Source organism: Atractosteus spatula (genome assembly GCF_055471065.1).
Source record: "Atractosteus spatula isolate fAtrSpa1 chromosome 16 unlocalized genomic scaffold, fAtrSpa1.hap1 SUPER_16_unloc_2, whole genome shotgun sequence".
NCBI classification, from domain to species: Eukaryota; Metazoa; Chordata; class Actinopteri; order Semionotiformes; family Lepisosteidae; genus Atractosteus; species Atractosteus spatula.
Window position 1 is genome coordinate 1,721,324 of NW_028296632.1, and position 19,648 is coordinate 1,740,971.

General features: G+C 42.4%; 6 non-coding genes across 6 annotated transcripts; 1 reads left to right on the forward strand and 5 right to left on the reverse strand.

Annotated features, from left to right (window-relative positions):
* Positions 1-1,406: 1,406 nt before the first annotated feature.
* trnas-aga (transfer RNA serine (anticodon AGA)) lies at positions 1,407-1,488 on the reverse strand. The gene has a single exon. It is a non-coding gene; the product is annotated as a tRNA-Ser (tRNA).
* Positions 1,489-4,018: 2,530 nt separating this feature from the next.
* On the forward strand, positions 4,019-4,091 carry trnap-agg (transfer RNA proline (anticodon AGG)). The gene has a single exon. It is a non-coding gene; the product is annotated as a tRNA-Pro (tRNA).
* Positions 4,092-5,023: 932 nt separating this feature from the next.
* trnas-cga (transfer RNA serine (anticodon CGA)) lies at positions 5,024-5,105 on the reverse strand. The gene has a single exon. It is a non-coding gene; the product is annotated as a tRNA-Ser (tRNA).
* A 2,585-nt stretch (positions 5,106-7,690) lies between these two features.
* Positions 7,691-7,764, reverse strand: trnai-gau (transfer RNA isoleucine (anticodon GAU)). Its single transcript has one exon. It is a non-coding gene; the product is annotated as a tRNA-Ile (tRNA).
* Positions 7,765-10,599: 2,835 nt separating this feature from the next.
* Positions 10,600-10,681, reverse strand: trnas-aga (transfer RNA serine (anticodon AGA)). The gene has a single exon. It is a non-coding gene; the product is annotated as a tRNA-Ser (tRNA).
* Positions 10,682-12,125: 1,444 nt separating this feature from the next.
* trnai-gau (transfer RNA isoleucine (anticodon GAU)) lies at positions 12,126-12,199 on the reverse strand. Its single transcript has one exon. It is a non-coding gene; the product is annotated as a tRNA-Ile (tRNA).
* Between the last annotated feature and the right edge of the window lie 7,449 nt (positions 12,200-19,648).

Sequence of the window (19,648 nt, forward strand, 5' to 3'; positions counted from 1 at the left end):
TAGTTTTTAATTCCGTTTGAATTATAACTGTACGTACTGTCTTCATATTTGGCCAGGGCTTTAAAGAGAAGGCGCGCCAAAAAATTTCGGTGCCGTCGTCTCCGCTTTAAAGGTACCCCTGTGCTGGAAGAATTTGACCTCGGAACGTTTGCCCAGCGTAGTTATAGTGGACATAAAAACAAGAGTTCGCTGGCATTATATCATAGAAGACACAGACCGGCACCAGACCGGTAAATGCTTGATGAACTAGGGATTGGACAGTTTCCAAGTGCTTGTACAATCGATGGAAATGTTCAAATAAATGTGCAAAAGAAATAAACAAAATAATCATTTATTTCTTTATCATATTGGCTAGCTAATGTCCTCTCTTTGATAGTTAATGGCTGTGTTTCTGCGTTGGGTAGCAACGGGTGACTGTTCTCAGGCGGAAGATGTAAACAGCTTAATTTTCGTGTTAAATAATTTTTAAAAATTAAAATTCATTCTATACAGCAATCACATATTTGGGTACCGTTTCATAAAACTTTCATGCTTAAAATGTTTAGGGAGAAATGGAAGACTGGTGTGAATTTTTTCTTTAAACTATCAAGACCAGCCATACACAGTACAGTTTATGTACATACAGTAATGTTTATGTTCCTAAATTAATATCGTTTATGACCTTCAGATGCGTTATGCTCCTCTTCTTTTTATGCTCAGCTACTAAAATTTCCCTTTAGTGGTAAAATTCCATATAAATATTCAAAACTAAGCGGATTGAAATGTGCACAGTAAAGACATTAGTAAAGGTGCACAGTAAAGGCACCACGAGTGCCCCTGTCGGTCATTTTGACCAGCCAATCACTTACCGCGGTGCCCTACGGTGCCCTGCGGGTTGGTTACTGTACTACGGGTTTTTACCGCTCATTTTGAATGGCTGCATCTGTAGGTTGTCTCTCGCAGTGTTCAGGAATTGCATTCCGAAACTGAGTCAGATCAAAAGTTGTAAGAAAAGCACCTATGGTGTCGGTTCTAACAGCTTTATTGATTCGATGTTAAAGGCCGGAAATGGGGCACAAGACACGCGACCGCAAAAAGCGTCGCCATCTGCTTCCAGCTGCAAAATGCCGTTTGCGGACGCTGAAGCATTTGAACTTGAACTTTATTGCCATATGTAACCGGTACTGGTACAATGGAATTCTTACTTACAGAAGGTCTCTCGATTGTAAAACAAGTGTAAAAAACAAGACAAAGTGCAAACAGTGCATCAAGACAATGTACAAACAATAGACAATGTGCAAGTAAACATGTAGACATTTCTTTCGAAGGCAGCGGGTACAAGCGATCTCGCGTTTTAAAACCACCAGGAAAAGCAGAAAGGCACTTTTCCTTGCTTGCGCCAGCACACAACGATGTGAGGAGGACACCGTAGTCGGCAGGATTCGAACTTGCGCGGGGAGACCCCAATGGATTTCTAGTCCATCGCCTTAACCACTCGGCCACAACTACAGCAAGCACCGCCATTGCTGCGTTCTTGCTACAATCTCACATGGATCGCGAGGCGCCGGCGGAAACATTTTTCAAAGTCAGTCTCCATTAAAAAAAAAACCTTTCCAAAATACAAGCCATGCAGACAGACACGCCTCAGAGGACTTAAGGGTGGCTTCATGTGGGAATGATAAAGCCTCCCCGTCCGGACAGGAAAATGGCACTTTGTTAGACACAAAGAAACAATGAACAACAGACAAATGTCCACAAGCATTTAAGAAGCCGCACCATGTTCTTGCTACAATCACACACGGATCGCGAGACGCCGGCGGAAATCTTTTTCAAAGTCGTTCTCCGTTAAAAAAAAAAAACCTTTCCAAAATACAAACCTTGCAGACAGACACGCCTCAGAGGACTTAAGGGTTGCTTCATGTGGGAATGATAAAGTCTCCCCGTCCGGACAGGAAAATGGCACTTTGTTAGACACAAAAAAACAATCAACAACAGACAAATGTCTACAAGCATTTTAGAAGCCGCACTTGAAATAGCTCTTATATTCGTGTTAGACGCAGGAATCGCCTTTTTATTGACGTTCTTACGAACACCATGGAAAGCAAAATAAAGCAAAGCAGAGCAGAACAAAACGAACAAAATAAAACCCTCATGTCCTGCACTTGAATATAATGCCGTTACGTGCCGAAGCGGTATTGGACGTCATCCTAGCACTGCAACCCGGGGCGTACGGTATATGGGAACGAGCACACGTCACGAATCGTCTCTAATCACTCCCTGCACTGTAAGGCGCCTTGAAGCGTGCACCCTCAACATTCATCTTTGCGCATCTGTGAAAGGTAAACTCTTGAGCAAACTCTGAACCAGACGCTCAAACTCCAGCTAGGATTAGGGGTCGCATTCCCATGCTACTTGAACACTTTGTTCAAACCAGGCTGTCCGGACATGAGTTGGCGCGCTCCAGATTTTCTTTTTCTTTTTTTTCCCTCGTACTCGAGGGTCATTTTCCTGTTCCACATGCAATTTCAACATCTTCCTTGGGAGATGTCAAGCCAGCAAGCCACTGCTGTGCTTCAGTGGCCGGTGTGGAGTTCAGTGGCCCTGTTGTACACGGAAAGCACATTGAGCTCCTTGGACATGAAAAGTTCCAGTTAAAAGCCATTTGTCATCCTTTCTCTTGGTGTCGATGTTGCTATTGTATGTAAAGGTGGCAACTTGCTCAGCGAGCAGGCGGAGCGCACAGCGAATGCAGATGTGTCTGAGTTGTGTGTCCAAGTGGCTGCAAAAGGACAGAGCTCCTGGCGCGCTGTGGCTTAGTTGGTTAAAGCGCCTGCCTAGTAAACAGGAGATCCCGGGTCCGAATCCCAGCGGTTCCTTTTTTTGTTCTGTCTTCTCGAACAGGACTGGTCATTATGGACAACCGCCTACGGCTAGACTTAATTAAATGCAAGTATTCATTTCCTGTCTTGAACGACTTGTTTTTCTTAGAATGCAACTTGCAAAACATGAAATGCAAACCTTGCTAATCAGCGCTCGCGGCTGGAAAACAAAAAAGAAGTCAGCAATGTTTTTTCTTTAACCTTAACCCTGCTAATGGAGAAGAGTTAAACGACCGAGTCTACGTAGCTTAAACGGTCCGCACGTCGGGTTCTTAGCTGAAAGGGTGGTAAATCAGGCTCACCCAGTCCTTAATCTTTTAAAGAGGATAAAAAATTGAACCTAGTCGCCACATCACATACATCCTGTTCAATGATAAGAAGGTGACATCTGTCCTCGCTCCAGAGTAAATCACACGTTGAGGGCATTTTTTTTCCACTTTACCGTGAGTCGGGCTCGGTTGCACACAGGCGAGAGCAGAGCAATGAGGTCACGGGGACAGGGGAGTCACACGCTGGCGGTTTGAACACGCGGAAGATCACTGAGGGATCTACAGTATATGGACCCTCTGTGCGCCACCCGTCCAAACTCTGGACTCTGAATCCTGCCATCCGAGTTTAGATCTCGGCGGAACCTGAGCCGCAGTTCCTTCTTAAAACGTAATCTGGTGAGCATTTCTAGAATCGTACTTGTATAGATGCAGCCTTTAATGTGTTGCTAGGTTAAAATTGATGACTTCTTGAACTTCAGTAGGCAATTGCCCTCTTGATTTCGGATTTAATTGCTTTACTACAGGGGTGCTTTTATGATGACAGAGTCATGTTCAGGTACTTTGCTGGATGGAGGAAGCTCATTTCGGACTCTGTGATCTGCTCACCTGGAAAGGTCTGCTGTACTACTACAAGAGAGAAGTAGAGTCTGGAAGAAGGGACAATTTTATGATGCTTTGGAAGAAAGTGTTTTTTTTTTCTTTGAAATCGAAATGAATCAGAATATCAGTGCAAAGGACAAACTCTTGGTTTGGTTTAAAGAGATATGGTTTTAAACAGACACAATGTAGAAAACAGGTGTTTCTCACTTTTGGAAAAGAATGGACCGGGGGTAATGTTTTACTAGTTGCAGTGCTGAGCTCACTGGGTTGCAGTCGTGCAGTGTGACACCAGCGCCAGTGGCGCAATGGATAACGCGTCTGACTAGGGATCAGGAGATTGTAGGTTCGACTCCTGCCTGGCTCGGGTCACTTTTAAACGCATCAGGCTACTCCCTAAGTAGCCTGTGCTACTTACTGTATGTGGGTGTAATCGTACCCAGTACGAGATTTCCTTCATGTAAATGAACTGCACCTGGGCTCAGTACGGTGCTGAGAGCCCAGCATTGCTGTTCTAATTAGCACGCACTGCATCGGCTATGAACCCGAACATTTCAATTATTCCGATCAGTAAGTCAACACGTAGTCCACATGAAAGGTAGAAATATTCTCGTCTGTCTCTTGTTTGTATATAACTGAATGTCCCTGACAATGTACTGTTAGTTTTAATTGAAGAACGGCATTTGTGTTCAAATATAGCAGACAAGTTTACGTAACTGCTCATGCGACACTCAGTTATAATTAGTCAAGAAATAAAGTCGAACAACAGCTGAGGGTTTGAATGTGAACGTATCAGATTGCAGCGCCTTTTACTTCCATTGACAAATGATAGAGATTCGAAGAGAGATCCTTCAGACTGGCAAGCAAACCCACGGCTTTTTCGGTTTTCTATCTAGGCAACGTTGGTGTCTGCAATAGCATAAATGAAAGCACGATGCAATTTCTGTGGCTACATTTGTTGCACTTCATGCACAGTAAGAGTGTTTCTAACACCAAATAAAAACTCAACAATTAGCGATCACGCCTTCTCCTCAGTTAACCCACTGAAACCCTCGCTGATAAGAATTCTTTACTGCGTGCTTTACGAGCACCTATCTTGTCGGTTCTTTGAGCTTTATTGATCCGATTTTCAAAGGCATAAGTAGAGCACCAGACGTGCGAACGCAAAATGTGTGGTTATCTGAAGAATTGATTTCCATGGCAGCGGGTCCAAGCGATTTAGCGTTTTTATAGTACCAGAAAAGGAGAAGCGGCACTTCGCCTCTGCCGCGCAGGCACACTACAACAGGCGGCAGACGCTGTAGACGGCAGGATTTGACCCCGCGCGGGGAGTCCCCACCAGATTTCGAGTCCATCACCTTAACCACTCGGCCACGACTACAGCGAGCTCGCCACTGCCGCATTCCTCCTATAATCTAACACGAGTGCGAGGTGGCTGGGGAAACCTTTTCAGAGTCGCTCCCCGTTAAAAAAAAATACCTTTGACAAAATACGTGCCGGCAGACAGACACGCCTCCGAGGGTTTAAGGGTGGCTTCACGTTCAAAGGATAAAGTCTCCCCGTCCTGATGTCAAAATGCAACTTTGGCAGACAGAAAAAACATCAACAAACCACAAATGTGGACAAGGATTTTACAAGCTGCACCACACTGCACTTTGAAAAGCATTTAAATTAGTGTTAGACGCAGGAATTGCCTTTGGTTTACGCGCTTACGAAAGCCCTCAGCTCCTGCAGTTGAATATAATGCCGTTACGTGTCGAAGCAGTAACGTACGTCATCCTACCACTGCAGCACGGGGAATATAGGGAAATGAGCACACGCTACGAATCGTCTCAATCACTCCCTAGAGTTGTAAGGCGCATTGAAGGGTGCACCGCCATCATTAATCGTTGCGCCTCTGTGAAAGGAAAGCTCTTGAGCAGTTTTGAAACAGCTCGGATGAAACACTTGATTGCTTCCATGTGCATCTGGAGTTCATTTCTTATTTTCACTTCACGCCGCCCAAAGCATTTCTAAAACAGGAGATTCGCGTTTGGGAATGCGCCCTGCCCTAAAAATGAAACAGGTCTACGGGTCTGAAACCTGCTCCACAGAAAACAGTTTTGTTGCGCTTTTGATCAAAGGGAGATTCGTTGTTCTTACTTTTTGATGACAAAACATCCAAAGGGGCTTCTTTGGAGTTGAATTCCAACCAGCATCCTAAAGTTTCTTGGTGGTATCCTTTACAGTCCTCTGTTCGGTCGACAAGGGACTGAAGTGGGCAGCTTTCCTCACACATGCAGTGCAATGTACTGTAGTGTTCCCGTTCACTGAATTCGCAGTTCTGCATCAGACCTCTAACTCGTTTCCTAAGTCTTGGTCAGCTTGAATTTAAGCCACGAACCATGCTTCTACTGTATAAACGTCTAGAGGAATCACAAACTATTTGAGAGGCCATCATTCCAGGGGGAACTGACAAAGTCTATCTCTAAACAACTAGCGCAGTCTCTCGAGAGACTGTCAAAAATCTCTTTCTCCATTTGCGTTGCAAGTAAATGAAAACACAGTCTCAACCCAGAGTCACTTGGCAGTAGCGGCACTTAACTACTGTTATTGTCACTGCTTGATACTAACGTTAGCCTACTATACCATGTTCAGCCACCGCTGGAAAACGTACTGCTTTTGTACCACACGTGTCAGACATGGAGAGCAACAGGTGTGTGATTTGAACCCATGCATGCAGAGCACAATGTATTAGTAGTCCATTGCCTTAACCACTCAGCCACGACTACAGCAAACGCTGTTATTGCTGCATTCTTGCTACAATCTCACATGGATCGCGAGACGCCGGCGTAAATCTTTTTCAAAGTCGTTCTCCGTTAAAAAAAAAAAACCTTTCCAAAATACAAACCTTGCAGACAGACACGCCTCCGAGGAATTAAGGGTTGCTTCATGTGGGAATGATAAAGTCTCCCCGTCCGGACAGGAAAATGGCACTTTGTTAAACACAAAAAAACAATCAACAACAGACAAATGTCTACAAGCATTTTAGAAGCCGCACTTGAAATAGCTCTTACATTCGTGTTAGACGCAGGAATCGCCTTTTTATTGACGCTCTTACGAACGCCATGGAAAGCAAAACAAAGCAAAGCAGAGCAGAACAAAACGAACAAAATAAAACCCTTATGTCCTGCACTTGAATATAATGCCGTTACGTGCCGAAGCGGTATTGGACGTCATCCTAGCACTGCAACCCGGGGCGTACGGTATATGGGAACGAGCACACGTCACGAATCGTCTCTAATCACTCCCTGCACTGTAAGGCGCCTTGAAGCGTGCACCCTCAACATTCATCTTTGCGCATCTGTGAAAGGTAAACTCTTGAGCAAACTCTGAACCAGACGCTCAAACTCCAGCTAGGATTAGGGGTAGCATTCCCACGCTACTTGAACACTTTGTTTACGCTCAGTGCTGGATTTTGGGAACTTTAGGACGAGTGGGACTTTTCTCCTATCTGTCAATTCGTTTTGTTTTGGAGACTCTTGGCTGTCTGTGTTGTATAGTGCAGCGTGAAGAAAACGTTTTCGAAAACTGTGCCGGCTCAAAAGTTGTAAGAAATCCTCTCCAGCTCTTTTAAGTCTCTTCAGTTTTGTCATTTAAAGTGAAACTAGATGTATAACTGGAGCCTCACTTATGCAAATGGTGAGGCTCCAGTTCAACATCTAGTTTCACTTTATATGACAGAAGTACGTCAGACTGCGCCGGAATGGGGGATCACTTACGGTTATTTTTACCATCTTAAACATTTGAAATCCTCCCCTATGCAATTGTGACACTTCATCTTGGCTCCACCTAGGACACTCTTCAATCTTCCATCACTTCTCTCTTTTCCCGCAACACTCTCATCTGTTGGTAGTATGTGGCGTCTTTGCATTACCACCAATCTCACCACAGCAACAGGTTTTGGCAAGAGAGGAGGAGACTGCCTGGCCCGAACGGGGATCGAACCCACTACCTTGGCGTTATCAGCACCACACTCTAACCAACTGAGCTAACAGGCCTCGTGCCCCCTGTCCTCTCTGTGCTGCAAAAAATGGAATTCAGGGAAGTTTCTTTTGTCCTTCTTTGAATAGAAAGCCCTGCGATTCAGTGTACGGGCTTTCTCGTGCTGTTTAATGGTTCTTGTAACCCAAATCCTACACTGGCCTGAAGTGCCCCCCCATTTCACAGCATTTTTCAGCTGATTTCAAATGTACCTAAAGGAGAAGCATTATTGAAGACCATCAATTACCAAGAGCTTTTGTCAAAGGTTTTGGTGGTCACTTTTAATGACCACAGAGAGCTATGACCTCGGTTTTACATCTCATCCAAAAGACGGCGCCTTTTTACCACACAGCGTCTCCGTCACTATACTGGGGCATTGGGACCCGCACAGACCTCAAGGTGAGCGCCCCACCCCTGGCTCCATTAACACCGCTTCCAGCTGTAAGCTTTGCTTTTCCCTGTAGGTCACCCTCATCCGGGTACTGACCTGGCTCACAGCTTCTAAGCTTCAGTGGGTTTTCAGTTGCGAGTTGAAAGGGGATGCAAGTGATGGAGCCGCTCGCTGCAAAAGCCACTGCATTGGCCGGGAATCGAACCCGGGCCTCCCGCGTGGCAGGTGAGAATTCTACCACTGAACCACCAATGCACGCTGCAGGGCTCTACAAAAAAGACGCTTTTTTACCACTCTGTGCTGGATGTTGTGTCCCAAGGGAACTTCTGGACGAGTGAGAATTTTCTGCTATCAAAATTTGGTTTCGGAGACTTTTGGCAGCCTACAGATGCAGCCATTCAAAATGCGCGGGCGATAACGCATTATTTTGCGGTACGCTGTACGCAGTCTACCGCAAGCTACCGGTAAATACCGCGAGTTACCGTAAATTCTCCTATAATACGACAAGCAAAATAATAGTATCCGGAATTTCCGCAAGGTGGAGCTAATAAAGCTCAACCTCTCATGTTTGAGCTGTGGCCATCAAAGTCTTTAACGAAGATATTACTAATAGTATTAATAATGAATGACCTTGGACAAGCTGTAAGTGTAAACTCAAAGTATTGCCCTGGTCAACATTCTTTTTTTCATTGACCGTCTTTGTAAAAGTAACACCACAGCATTTCGCAATCATGCATTTGTTTCCAATCATGCAAAGTACAGTAATTTTTGAGAATCGATTCACCATGCCTTTCACATGCTCATAAAAGAGATTGATTTAGGAACATAAACATATTACCGTATGAAAACTGTACTGTATACAGTATGTATATGTATATTTAATGTCTTAACTGTGCCCGTTTAAGTATTGAATATTCATATCTAATTTTACCACTGAAGGGAAATCTTAGTAGCTGAGCATAAAAAGAATAGGAGCATACTGCAACGCGTGTGAAGGCCATAAACGATATTAATTTTGGAACATAAACATAGAGTATATGGCTGGTCTCGGTACTTTAAAGAAAACATACACGAAACATGGTTTCATTATGACCAGAATCGGTCTTGAGATATTTTTAACTTGATTTACAGTATTTGAGAGGTATGTCTTAACACCGATACTACAGTGCTTAAGTACTGCTCACGCATATATTTCTAGGTTTATATTATGCATTTCATACGGTCAAATTACTTTTGAGCAACTAATAAGAAGCGCGAAACGGTATGCGTTTTAGTTTCGTTTTGTGCTGGGACCCGTGGATTGCTTAGAGATATCAAGTACATACAAGTCATTTTTTAAATGTTGTAGTTCGTCTTGAAAAAATGTTACGAGTACATCATCTATCAACAATTACACAGGTTCTGTTTCCATATTGCGGATTTTGGTTACGTAATATTATTTTCTAGATTTCACGTTGTGAATATATGATTTGGGCAAACAGAGCCGCAAAGAAGTACATTATGGGTTGTTGTTGTTTTTTTTGCAGTTTTATCTAGAACAAGCGATGCTTAAACCTTTGTCTGATTCTTGTGAAACTATCCACACGACAGTTACAGTACCTAGGAGTTGACTTCAGTGATGTCACTGATGGGATGTTTCTAAAAATCCATCCTCTGTAAAACGTCTTCTCTAGTTGTCCTGCATATGTATTCGCTAATGAAGCTGTGTGTTCTGAGCCTGGATCTCTACATTTCTGTATGAACCAGCTTAGAGGGCTAAAGACAGCTTGTGTTTAAATTGAGTGTAAGGCAATTTATGCTTCTAAAGTCATGGTCAGCATTTATTATTGTACTGTGCTGTAAACTTGTTTGTGTGCCTAGTCACATTATTTTATAGCGTTTTTATAGTGTTATCAAATCCGGTGGCGCTGTGTGTTAGTTTCCTGACTCCCATGTCACATGGTCTGTGATTGAAACCTGTGAAACCGGTTTAATTCGTCACAGCCAGCACTCCGGCAGAGAGGGGGTTGTACTCGTAAAGTAGAAGCAGGCGAGATTTCCAGCGAAAGACACCTCCCCCCCACCCTCATACGATTCGCATTGTAATTACACATTGTAATTGTATTACACATTGTACACATGCTTAAAGAGAAGAGAGAAAACGCAAGCCTTCTTCAGGTGTGAGGGTCTTCTGCTCAGAATGAACTTGAACTTTATTGCCATATGTAACCGGTACTGGTACAATGGAATTCTTACTTACAGAAGGTCTCTCGATTGTAAAACAAGTGTAAAAAACAAGACAAAGTGCAAACAGTGCATCAAGACAATGTACAAACAAACAATAGACAATGTGCAAGTAAACATGTAGACATTTCTTTCCAAGGCAGCGGGTACAAGCGATCTCGCGTTTTAAAACCACCAGGAAAAGCAGAAAGGCACTTTTCCTTGCTTGCGCCGGCACACAACAACGTGAGGAGGACACCGTAGTCGACAGGATTCGAACCTGCGCGGGGAGACCCCAATGGATTTCTAGTCCATCGCCTTAACCACTCGGCCACGACTACAGCGCGCGCCGCCGTTGCTGCGTTCTTGCTACAATCTCACATGGATCGCGAGGCGCCGGCGGAAACCTTTTTCAAAGTCGTTCTCCATTAAAAAAAAAACCTTTCCAAAATACAAGCCTTGCAGACAGACACGCCTCAGATGACTTAAGGGTGGCTTCATGTGGGAATGATAAAGTCTCCCCGTCCGGACAGGAAAATGGCACTTTGTTAGACACAAAGAAACAATCAACAACAGACAAATGTCCACAAGCATTTAAGAAGCCGCACCATGTTCTTGCTACAATCTCACACGGATCGCGAGACGCCGGCGGAAATCTTTTTCAAAGTCGTTCTCCGTTAAAAAAAAAAAACCTTTCCAAAATACAAACCTTGCAGACAGACACGCCTCAGAGGACTTAAGGGTTGCTTCATGTCGGAATGATAAAGTCTCCCCGTCCGGACAGGAAAATGGCACTTTGTTAGACACAAAAAAACAATCAACAACAGACAAATGTCTACAAGCATTTTAGAAGCCGCACTTGAAATAGCTCTTATATTCGTGTTAGACGCAGGAATCGCCTTTTTATTGACGCTCTTACGAACGCCATGGAAAGCAAAACAAAGCAAAGCAGAGCAGAACAAAACGAACAAAATAAAACCCTCACGACCAGCACTTGAATATAATGCCGTTACGTGCCGAAGCGGTATTGGACGTCATCCTAGCACTGCAACCCGGGGCGTACGGTATACGGGAACGAGCACACGTCACGAATTGTCTCTAATCACTCCCTGCACTGTAAGGCGCCTTGAAGCGTGCACCCTCAACATTCATCTTTGCGCATCTGTGAAAGGTAAACTCTTGAGCAAACTCTGAACCAGTCGCTCAAACTCCAGCTAGGATTAGGGGTAGCATTCCCACGCTACTTGAACACTTTGTTTACGTTCAGTGCTGGATTTTGGGAACTTTAGGACGAGTGGGACTTTTCTCCTATCTGTCAATTCGTTTTGTTTTGGAGACTCTTGGCTGTCTGTGTTGTATAGTGCAGCGTGAAGAAAACGTTTTCGAAAACTGTGCCGGCTCAAAAGTTGTAAGAAATCCTCTCCAGCTCTTTTAAGTCTCTTCAGTTTTGTCATTTAAAGTGAAACTAGATGTATAACTGGAGCCTCACTTATGCAAATGGTGAGGCTCCAGTTCGACATCTAGTTTCACTTTATATAACAGAAGTACGTCAGACTGTGCCGGACTGGGGGATCACTTCCGGTTATTTTTACCATCTTAAACATTTGAAATCCTCCCCTATGCAATTGTGACACTTCATCTTGGCTCCACCTAGGACACTCTTCAATCTTCCATCACTTCTCTCTTCTCCCGCAACACTCTCATCTGTTGGTAGTATGTGGCGTCTTTGCATTACCACCAATCTCACCACAGCAACAGGTTTTGGCAAGAGAGGAGGAGACTGCCTGGCCCGAACGGGGATCGAACCCGCAACCTTGGCGTTATCAGCACCACACTCTAACCAACTGAGCTAACAGGCCTCGTGCCCCCTGTCCTCTCTGTGCTGCAAAAAATGGAATTCAGGGAAGTTTCTTTTGTCCTTCTTTGAATAGAAAGCCCTGCGATTCAGTGTACGGGCTTTCTCGTGCTGTTTAATGGTTCTTGTAACCCAAATCCTACAATGGCCTGAAGTGCCCCCCCATTTCACAGCATTTTTCAGCTGATTTCAAATGTACCTAAAGGAGAAGCATTATTGAAGACCATCAATTACCAAGAGCTTTTGTCAAAGGTTTTGGTGGTCACTTTTAATGACCACAGAGAGCTATGACCTCGGTTTTACATCTCATCCAAAAGACAGCGCCTTTTTACCACACAGCGTCTCCGTCACTATACTGGGGCATTGGGACCCGCACAGACCTCAGGGTGAGCACCCCACCGCTGGCTCCATTAACACCGCTTCCAGCTGTAAGCTTTGCTTTTCCCTGTAGTTCACCCTCATCCGGGTACTGACCTGGCTCACAGCTTCTAAGCTTCAGTGGGTTTTCAGTTGCGAGTTGAAAGGGGATGCAAGTGATGGAGCCGCTCACTGCAAAAGCCACTGCACTGGCCGGGAATCGAACCCGGGCCTCCTGCGTGGCAGGCGAGAATTCTGCCACTGAACCACCAATGCACGCTGCAAGGGTCTCCAAAAAAGACGCTTTTTTACCACTCTGTGCTGGATGTTGGGTCCCAAGGGAACTTCTGGACGAGTGAGAATTTTCTGCTATCAAAATTTGGTTTCGGAGACTTTTGGCAGCCTACAGATGCAGCCATTCAAAATGCGCGGGCGATAACGCATTATTTTGCGGTACGCTGTACGCAGTCTACCGCAAGCTACCGGTAAATACCGCGAGTTACCGTAAATTCTCCTATAATACGACAAGCAAAATAATAGTATCCGGAATTTCCGCAAGGTGGAGCTAATAAAGCTCAACCTCTCATGTTTGAGCTGTGGCCATCAAAGTCTTTAACGAAGATATTACTAATAGTATTAATAATGAATGACCTTGGACAAGCTGTAAGTGTAAACTCAAAGTATTGCCCTGGTCAACATTCTTTTTTTCATTGACCGTCTTTGTAAAAGTAACACCACAGCATTTCGCAATCGCGCATTTGTTTCCAATCATGCAAAGTACAGTAATTTTTGAGAATCGATTCACCATGCCTTTCACATGCTCATAAAAGAGATTGATTTAGGAACATAAACATATTACCGTATGAAAACTGTACTGTATACAGTATGTATATGTATATTTAATGTCTTACCTGTGCCCGTTTAAGTATTGAATATTCATATCTAATTTTACCACTGAAGGGAAATCTTAGTAGCTGAGGATAAAAAGAATAGGAGCATACTGCAACGCGTGTGAAGGCCATAAACGATATTAATTTTGGAACATAAACATACAGTATATGGCTGGTCTCGGTACTTTAAAGAAAACATACACGAAACATGGTTTCATTATGACCAGAATCGGTCTTGAGATATTTTTAACTTGATTTACAGTATTTGAGAGGTATGTCTTAACACCGATACTACAGTGCTTAAGTACTGCTCACGTATATGTTTCTAGGTTTATATTATGCATTTCATATAGTCAAATTACTTTTGAGCAACTAATAAGAAGCGCGAAACGGTATGCGTTTTAGTTTCGTTTTGTGCTGGGACCCGTGGATTGCTTAGAGATATCAAGTACATACAAGTCATTTTTTAAATGTTGTAGTTCGTCTTGAAAAAATGTTACGAGTACATCATCTATCAACAATTACACAGGTTCTGTTTCCATATTGAGGATTTTGGTTACGTAATATTATTTTCTAGATTTCACGTTGTGAATATATGATTTGGGCAAACAGAGCCGCAAAGAAGTACATTATGGGTTGTTGTTGTTTTTTTTGCAGTTTTATCTAGAACAAGCGATGCTTAAACCTTTGTCTGATTCTTGTGAAACTATCCACACGACAGTTACAGTACCTAGGAGTTGACTTCAGTGATGTCACTGATGGGATGTTTCTAAAAATCCATCCTCTGTAAAACGTCTTCTCTAGTTGTCCTGCATATGTATTCGCTAATGAAGCTGTGTGTTCTGAGCCTGGATCTCTACATTTCTGTATGAACCAGCTTAGAGGGCTAAAGACAGCTTGTGTTTAAATTGAGTATAAGGCAATTTATGCTTCTAAAGTCATGGTCAGCATTTATTATTGTACTGTGCTGTAAACTTGTTCTGTGCCTAGTCATATTATTTTATAGCGTTTTTATAGTGTTATCAAATCCGGTGACGCTGTGTGTTAGTTTCCTGACTCCCATGTCACATGGTCTGTGATTGAAACCTGTGAAACCGGTTTAATTCGTCACAGCCAGCACTCCGGCAGAGAGGGGGTTGTGCTCGTAAAGTAGAAGCAGGCGAGATTTCCAGCGAAAGACACCTCCCCCCCACCCTCATACGATTCAAATTGTATTACAGCATTGTAATTACACATTGTAATTGTATTACACATTGTACACATGCTTAAAAGAGAAGAGAGAAAACGCAAGCCTTCTTCAGGTGTGAGGGTCTTCTGCTCAGAATGAAACGCTAAAATGTAATGTAGGCTCTGAATGGGTTCAATTATGATTTGGGCTTGATTAAGGTCGCTGCCTTTCATCTAAAACTCTACTTGAATCCTTCGAAACTAAAAATCAGTGTTTGTGAGTTCTAAATAAAGAGGTATCCAGGTAACAGTGAAACGGGCGGACAGTCTGGGGAGATCGCCCGTTTTCCATGTAAATAGTTCCCTGGTTCCGCACCCCTTGGTGTTTCTCTCGCTCTCTCTCGGGTCACCTGATCATTAGCTCGAAAGATTTCAGTGCTTTGTGTATATTCTAATGGTAGTGGGGGCAGGGTGTGTGCGAACAGGTTTGGTTGAAATTGCATTGGAGATCTATGTTCTTCACACCTGAAACATTTTCTCTGAAAGCATTTTCTTCGCTGTTTAACCGATCTTGTTACAGCATGTTACAGTTTACTATTATTAACCATATTAATTTTAAGTGCTTAATGCCATTTTTTGACCAGGCACGAATATTCTTAAGTCCATATCTTCGCAAGGGAATCAGTTCGAATTGCAATACTAATTAAATTAAAACTACTAACTACTAACTAATACTAATTAAAACAAACCAGAAACGTGTTGTTCTGTCTAATGACATTACAAGTGGAAAGATTACAGATTTTAATCGTCTTTAATTTTGTTACGTTATACATTTTAGAAACGTTTCATCCATACAAACACCACAAAACTATTTTCGATTGTATTTCTGAATAGTATGTTACACTTAGTTCACTGTTTTAAATACATCTAATTAAGAAAGTTAGGTGTTAGCATAAACTATTAGCAATCAATAATATTAAATTAAAGTTAAATACAAAACTAAAGAAAAAATAGGGTTAAATATAATTCAAAATATTTTGCTAACAATGTTAACTGTTTATGAATAATAAAATGTATTAACTAAGGAGTAGGATGGCACTCTTGTTAGTATGATTTTTGTTTTGTTTCTTTTTCATAAATACAACAGTAGTACCTGATGTCTGAAGTGGAAATCTAATAAGTAAATTGATTCTTAAAAATGTAGAGAGCTTTGAAAAAAATATATTGGTGCTTTTAGATAATATATTTCAAGGATGTAACTGCTGTGCTACAGTACGTGCAGAATTTTAGAAATCAGTTTGTCAACAAAGTACACTGTTTAGGTTAGTTTAGAAGACAATGTACCAAAACAATATATGCTGTCTGGGTCATTAGAATTAGCTGAAAGTAACTGATAAGCTTTGAATAACAAATCTAGTTTTTCTTCTCTCGCTCTATGATGTAATCTGTTTTCTCTTAGAGAAAGGGGAAGTTTTAGAAGGGACCAAGTGCTGAACTTTTTTACAGCGCAACGTCTTATAAAAACCCTGTACTGCTTGTAACAAATTGAGTTTCTGGTTGCACTTTGCGAAGTGGCAGCAGGGCTCCCAATATTGCAATATTGAAATAAAGACCTTACTCAGGTGAGAACTCTTTCTTGTGGCTTCCTTGATAGTTATATTTCCATGACAATTTGGGGGCTCGTCCGGGATCACAAACCTGAGCGCGAACGGCTGCTGAAACTCCATCCGGACCCGGACAATTTTAGCAAATTGGACGAACCTCGGAGGATAAACTGTTTATCCTTCCAGAGACGCGTCTGGAGAATTGGCAGTTGTCTGTAAGTAAGTAAGTGATCCTTTAAAATTAATAGTTTGAGAAGCGAGCCACAGGGGTGTTCTCACGCGGGTTTGATGAGTCCAGGACTCATATAAAGAACTTATCTTAACACAGACGTGTGGTTTTTGCTCTGCGGAGTAGTTAATGTGATAAGGTTCTAAGTAAGGCACCGATCGGTAAAAATGGGAAATTAAAATTCAGAGACGAAAATGGGACCGAGCAGTCCAGCAAAAGTACATGTACGACAAATTCAGAGAAACAATTATAGCCTGGGTTAGAGTAAAAAAAAAAATTATGTTCATGAACTGTAAAGCTAGGGTAATAGGTGTAAGGGAACTTGCACATAATTTATATATGATAATTAGGGGCCCATAACTATGAAGTATATAACTATAACTATAACTATCTTTGTAAGTGAATCAGAATCGACAGAGGAAAGTTGAATTAGGAAAAAGAAGTTTCCTGAAGAAGGGGAAACTTAGAAGAGAAGGAGAAGAAAGGAAAGAAATTGAATTGGAAAACTTATGGAATGGAAAGAGGAATCACAGAAATAATGGGAAGCTTCAAAAAAGACTAGTCTTGAAAGTAAAGAACAGCAAGCTGCAGCTAAAGTCATGGCCATGCGTACTAAAAAGAAAAAGTCTCCACCGAAATTAGAAAGCGGTCCGGAGCCAAAGCCTTTTCACTTGTTTGTGAAATGCCAATGTGCACTTTTCCAGGTCCAGAAGGAACTCCAGCATATGTACATTGACATTGGTCTCCTAGTGAATTATTTGCATTAGTTAAGTCTTTTCCTAAATTGCCTGATGACCGTAAAGAATTTAGAAGAAAGGCAAGCCTTGTTCTCGATTGTCTTAAGCCTAATTACAGTGACATAACCTTGTTGCTAGATCATATTGTTCCTAAAGGTTTACAACGTCCTCTAAAAAGGAGGAGGCAGATTGGCGGATACATGACCCAAATGATGAAGAAGTATCCATCTAAATTAAACCACACGGACATGGAGAGGAAAAGATAGGCGGACGCTTCTAAAAAGAGGTAAGGACTCCTCTTTTCTAAAAAGTCCCTTGTCCTCTCCATGTTGCTGTGGCGGGTTCAGGGTTTTCCTGAAGCTGAAGCAAGTACAACAGAAAAAATGAGTTATGGTGTATGTGTTTTAGATGCCTGTTTTGTGAAGGTGGGGTAGAAAAAGAGGGATTGCTGAAGGAGTAGCGTCTCGCCCTGCCCGTGCGAAAAAATCCAGGTGTTGCATCCTGGTACACGACTGCAGTACGGCTGAAGGTAATAACTAGAACTGTACTCGCAGAAGAGCCAAAAATGGTAACTCGATTCAACTGTGTATTTAAAGCCAGGATTTGGAACCTGGTCCGTGTTCCCGAATTGTGATAGTTCGTCAGTTTGTCTCGACTGGGGGATTCCGCGGGGCGCGTGGGAGACGTGAAAATGGTTTGGTGTGAAGAAAAAAAGTTTGATTAATCCAAAGTGAAACTTAAAAGAAATATTGACTGTCAGACGGAATTTAGGCTGAACAGGAATGTAGAAAAGTGTATGAACATTTGGATAAAAATAAACAATAGTTAGAGGAATATTTGAGAATTCAACAGAATATCATAGATGAGACGCAAAAATCCCTGATGGAAAAGCTAAAAGCAATGGCTGAACGAAAGGAAGTTATATATGCAGAAAAAGAAAAAGCAAAAGAAGAAATAGAACGCCTTGAGAGAGAATCTGGGAGAAGGGTGGGAATCAGTGTGGAGATTTTTGAAAGAGCATTACCCACCGAAAACTGATTAGAGAAAAGTAACAGCATGTCAGCAGAAGGAAGTGAGGATGTTTTCAGATTTTACAGAAAGGTTTATAGCTTTATGGATAGTATACTCGGGGTTAGCCGATGAAAAGGAAGTGAATGAAGATACTTCCACAGTAATAAAACAAATTTACTTGAGTGTGTTAAACCTGATGTTGCCAAGAATGTACAACTATGCTTTCCTGATATTACGGACAGCGGAGAGAGATTTGATTTAATAACTCGCGAAGCATGCATGCAGAAGTGCGAGCGCTGCAAATGGGAGGTAAAAAGACTCCCAAGGAGGAGAAAAGGGAGCCGCCAGTTTGTCGAAATTATTGTGCGACTTTCATGTTATACCGAGATATAAAACCCCAAAGACAAAACTACTAATAAGCTGGTGTGCAGTTACTAAAAAAAAGGTGTTTTTTGGAGAAATTGGAAGAAAGAGGCTTGAATTCACAATTAAAGAACATGTCAGAAGCTGAAACGAGAGCCGTGCGTGAACTAAAAGTTTTAATCTAGTAAACCCCTCTGTAGCCTTCCTAAATTTATCTCAGGATTGAAATAAAAGTGAAATAATTTTACAGTGTGCAGTAACTGGGGGACACAGGAGCACAGCTGTCCTACTTTTAGACTAAAACAGCATAAAAATGTGATATAAAGTTTTCTAACGGGTAACAGGAGGCTACAGGAGAAGGGGTGCAAGGGTTGTGTTTAAAGCAAATATAAGCTGTCACAGTCTGCTTGGGTAAAGATGTACAGTTTCAACTACTGATGTGGGTGGGGGACACCCCAGACCTATTTTAGGCCCAGACTGCAGCATTTTATAAGGAATTACTGCATGAAATAGCATTTATGTAAACTAACTTAATAGAGTTATGTGATATTGTGATTGTTTTACCTAATGAGGGAATCCATAAGGCCGGGCTACTCCAAGTACTGGATCTTGAAAAAAAAGGAGTATAAAACCAACTACATGATAAAGCCAGGGTGAATGCCTTCTCAGAACGAGCTTGTCTAGTGACGTATTGGTTTAAGGGGGGTAGTGCAGTCTAAAGACAAAATTGCCTTGACCCCTGCAGCAGAAACCGGTTTTGATGTTTTGAGACAAGCTTTCTTGCAGGCACTGGCCCTGGACTGGATTCCCTCAGACGGATCATCTGTATGTAATCTGTATGTAAGTGAAAGAAATGGGTTGTGAGCTGCTGTGCTGGTGCAGGAGCATGGAGATAGGCATCGTCTGGTGGGTTATTATTATTCAGGACCCCTTGATGCGGTGGCCAAGGGGCCGTGTTTATGTGTTGTGCAGGTTACCTGCCTGGCTGTATAAACTGTGAATAATCTGGTGTAGAACTAGCAGACCGAATGAAAATATTTAATTGAAACTTGTAAATATGCTAAATGGAAACTTGTAGCAATTTATATAGACTGT